The sequence below is a fragment of the Lycium barbarum genome, chromosome 9 (assembly GCF_019175385.1).
Source record: "Lycium barbarum isolate Lr01 chromosome 9, ASM1917538v2, whole genome shotgun sequence".
Classification (NCBI taxonomy): Eukaryota; Viridiplantae; Streptophyta; class Magnoliopsida; order Solanales; family Solanaceae; genus Lycium; species Lycium barbarum.
The window spans coordinates 32,564,619-32,569,089 of NC_083345.1; the positions used below are offsets into that span (position 1 = coordinate 32,564,619).

A 4,471-nucleotide genomic window follows, 5' to 3' on the forward strand; every position below is an offset into this window, starting at 1 on the left:
CAATAATACTGTCGGCAATCTGTCAAGAATTTCTTCTTTTGATATGCCTTCAAATCTTCAGGAACAATGTCGGTTACCAAATAATTGGCAATGTTGGCATACCATGGTGCCACATCACTGGAGACTGCCAAGACTATTTCATCCGAAAAAGTGTCATCAATATCCAACACATCAATCGGTCTCCCTGCTGCTTCAAGTCTGGAGACATGGTCAGCCACTTGATTCTCTGACCCTTTTCGATCTTTGACTTCAAAGTCAAATTCTTGTAGCAACAACACCCATCTTATCAACCGTGGCTTAGCATCCGCTTTAGCCATCAAATACCGCAGGGCAGCATGGTCAGTGTGAACCACTACCTTGGCACCCAATAAATAGGCCCGAAACTTTTCAAAAGCATAAACAATAGCAAGTAGCTCTTGCTCTGTCACTGTATAGTTCATTTGAGCTCCATTTAGTGTTTTGCTTGCATAATAAATTGGGTGCAAGATTTTTTTGAGCCGCTGACCAAGCACAGCTCCAATAGCAAGACCATTGGCATCACACATCAATTCGAAAGGTAAAGACCAATCCAGAGACACAACAATAGGGGCTGAGGTCAATTTTAACTTCGACTCGTCAAATGCCTTGATACACTTCTCATCAAAATTGAATTTGGACTTTTTTTCCAAAAGTTTGCACATTGGATTTGCAATTTTAGAGAAGTCTTTGATAAATTTTCTATAAAATCCAGTGTGCCCTAAGAAACTTCGAACCCTTTTTACTGAGATAGGTGGAGGGAGTTTTGAAATCACATCGATTTTGGCTCGGTCAACTTCAATCCTTTTTTCGGAAATCTCATGGCCAAGGACAATTCCATCCTTTACCATAAAATGACACTTTTTCCAGTTAAGAACGAGGTTTGTCTCCTCACACCGTTGTGGCACCCAATCAAGATGGTCTAAACATTCATCGAATGACTCTCCCACAACAGAGAAATCATCCATGAAGACTTCAAGAAAGTTTTCAACCATATCAGAGAATATGGACATCATGCATCGCTGGAAAGTAGCTGGGGCATTGCAAAGACCAAATGGCATTCAGCTGAAAGCGAATGTCCCATAGGGACAAGTGAAAGTAGTATTTTCTTGGTCTTCCAATGAAATGTTGATTTGATTGTAACCTGAGTACCCATCCAAGAAACAATAATAAGACCTTCCAGCTAGCCAATCAAGCCTTTGATCAATAAAAGGCATAGGAAAATGATCCTTTCAAGATGCACTGTTCAGCTTTCTGTAGTCCATGCAAACTCTCCAACCGGTGACAGTTCTTATAGGGATCAACTCATTTTTAGAATTAAGGACAACGGTGATGCCCCCCTTCTTTGTCACACATTGGACTGGACTTACCCATGGACTATTGGAAATCGGGTAAACCACCCTAACATCTAGCCACTTAATAATCTCTTTCTTTACCACCTATTGCATCGGTGGATTCAATATTCTCTGATGCTCAACACTTGGTGAACTTTCCTCTTCCAATTGAATTCGGTGATCACAAATTTCTGAGGGAATCCCCCGGATGTCTGCAATAGTCCAACCCAAAGCCCTCAAATGTTTCCTCAAAATTGCGAGGAGTCTTTGAGTCTGGTCTTTATTCAGAAGTGATGACACAATAACTGGGAGAGTAGCATTTGCTCCAAGAAACTCATATCGAAGATGGGATGGAAGTTGCTTGAGTTCCAACTTTGGCGTCTCAATAATTGAAGGTTTTGCTGGAGGAGTTGTTCGCTTCTTTAGATCAAGAGACAATTTCTTGGACTAATAAGAGTAAGAACCTAAACTGGTGAGTGAGTTTACCGTCTCAATATATCCCTCCATTTCTTCTGCATCAAAATTTACCAAGGTGGCTGATAATGCTTCACCCAAGCATTCTTCTTCCATCTTGAACTCCACCGCTTCATCCACCACATCAAAAAAATTAATGACCAAAATACTTTGATAAAGACTAGGCAATTTCATACCTTTACTAGCGTGAAAAGTCACCTCCTCATCGTTAACCCGGAACTTGATTTCATTCTTTTCTGAATCCATAAGAGCCCTCCCTGTAGCAAGGAAAGGTCTCCCTAGAATAATGGGAATCTCTTGATCAACATCATAGTCAAGAATCATGAAATCTGTCGGAAGTAGGAATTCCCCAATTCCAAGAAGAACATCATCAACTAACCCAACTGGCCTTTTGATCGATCTGTCAGTCATTTGCAACCTCATGGTAGTGTGCCTTGGCATCCCCAAACATGATCTCTTGAAAATCTCAAGGGGCATAAAATTTATGCAAGCCCCATTATCACACAACGCTTTGGCAAAATCCTGCTGCCTTATAGTGCATGGAATGGTGAATGCTTTAGGATCTTCCCTTTTTTGCACCGTGGTCTTGGAAATAATAGCAGTGATGCGATGAGTGATACCCACAGTGTCGTGTTTCAATGGTTTCTTCTTCTTTGTTAAGAGATCCTTCAAATACTTAGCAAACCCAGGCATTTCTTGGATATCGTCCATGAAAGGAATGTTCATCGTCAATTGCTTAAGTTGATCATAAAATCGCAAGCACTTGTCATCTTCTGTTTTTCTCACTAGCCTTTGAGGAAAAGGCGGTGAAGATTTGAACAATTGAGTCAAAGGGCGAAGAGCGCCAGAAAATTTTGCCTTCCCCTTGTCATGTGTTTCTCCTTGTGCCTTAGGATTCTCAAGATTCTGCTCCTCTTCAGCTATAATAGGGACTTCCTCCTCTGTTTTTTCCTTCACAATAACATCAGACATATTAGGTTGTGCCTCTTCTTCAACAATCGGCTCAAGATCAATCACCTTTTTATCAGCACCTAGAAGTATTTTTCCACTTTGGGTGCTAATAGTAGCTACATGCTCCACAGAGTTTACCCCACTACCTCTCGGATTTGAAACTATATCACTTGGTAGTTGTCCACGTTAAGGAGTATGCACTTCTCTGGAAAGGTCTTTGAATTGCGATTCAAGCTTCTGAATGTGATAGTTGAACCTGAGACATTCCTTTTATTGTACTTTCAGTTCTGTCCTGGTTCATTAGCATTTTCTGCATCATACTTTTCAGCTCCACAGAATCATTAGTAGCATTGCTAGCAGAGTTGCTAGCTGAATTGTCTCTCCACTGTTGGGAATTTGATACTTGCCCCTATGGTGGAATGTAGGGGTTAGAGCTCTTGTTGCCATAATTTTTGTTATTGTAATTCCCTTGATTGGGATTTCCCTGATCATTTCTGCTGTAATTATTCCCTTGAAAGTGGTGTTAAGGCTTCTGCCAAGGGTGATGGCCCAGACCTTGATAATTTTGCCTCTGATAACCCCCTTGAGAGTTGTTGACATAATTAGCATCTTCATAATTTTGTTGCCCCTCTTGGTACATCCCTTCAGGGACTTGATACATCCCTGGTGGAGGAGGTGGTAACTCCTCAACAACATTTACCCCCTGTGCATCCTTCTCTGCCAACTTCTTTGATAATAGATGCACCGTAGTTTGCAATTGAGCAAAGGCATGATCCCTCTCGTGGTTCTCCTTTGCAACAACGGCTAGTGATGGACTACCATAAGAGAGACCCTCACTATCATTTGAATACCAAGCTTGATTGTGGGTGGTGAGCTTATCAAGGAACCGGGTGATGTTGACAAATGACTTGTCCATGAAGCATCCACCCGCGGCAGTATTGACAGCAATCTGATTAATTGTATCTAAGCCCTTGTAGAATTTCTCGGTGAAAATAGCATCCGAAAACCCGTGAGTTGGAGATTGAGCTAGATAGTACTTGAACCGCTCCCATGCGGAATATAATTATTCCCCCGGGTGCTGTTTGAACTCAAAGAACTTATCTCAAAGTTCAGCCTTTTTGCTTAGTAGAAACCACTTCTTCAAAAATGTATTGGCTAGCTCGCTCCAGGTGTGAATAGAATTGCTGGACAGCTTTTCATACCATTCCCTTTCTTGTCCAGCCAAGGAATATTTGAAGACCCGTAATCAAAGTGCATCAACAGAAACAACACCTTGGGATTGTTGAGCACATATATGCATGAAGTTCTTCGGATGTCGGAGTGGACAATCCTCCGAAGAATTTCGAAAATAACCTTCAAGTTTCAACAGCTGATAGATAGAGCTATCTATTTTGAAAGTAGCATTTCCAGTCCTAGGAGGGACCACAGCAGAAGATAATCAGCTTCATTAATGAATTCCGCAAATATATTCTCATCATCCTCTTCTTCCGGTTGTGGTGGGTTCACTTGAAGCCCACCTTGGTTTCCTTGATTTCGATTATGTCTTCCTGCCATGTTCACCTGGTTCACCAAAATAGCAAATAAGGTGTGATGGAATAGAAAAAGTTTTAAAGAAAAGTACACAACAATCAGTAATTTCAAAACCGTATTCTCCGGCAACGGCGCCAAAATTTGATACGCTCAAATTACACCTATTA

At 41.3% G+C, this 4,471-nt stretch overlaps 1 non-coding gene across 1 annotated transcript; it reads left to right on the plus strand.

Annotated features, from left to right (window-relative positions):
- Positions 1-3,778: 3,778 nt before the first annotated feature.
- On the plus strand, positions 3,779-3,885 carry LOC132612453 (small nucleolar RNA R71). The gene has a single exon (XR_009571812.1). It is a non-coding gene; the product is annotated as a small nucleolar RNA R71 (small nucleolar RNA).
- The last annotated feature ends 586 nt before the right edge of the window (positions 3,886-4,471 follow it).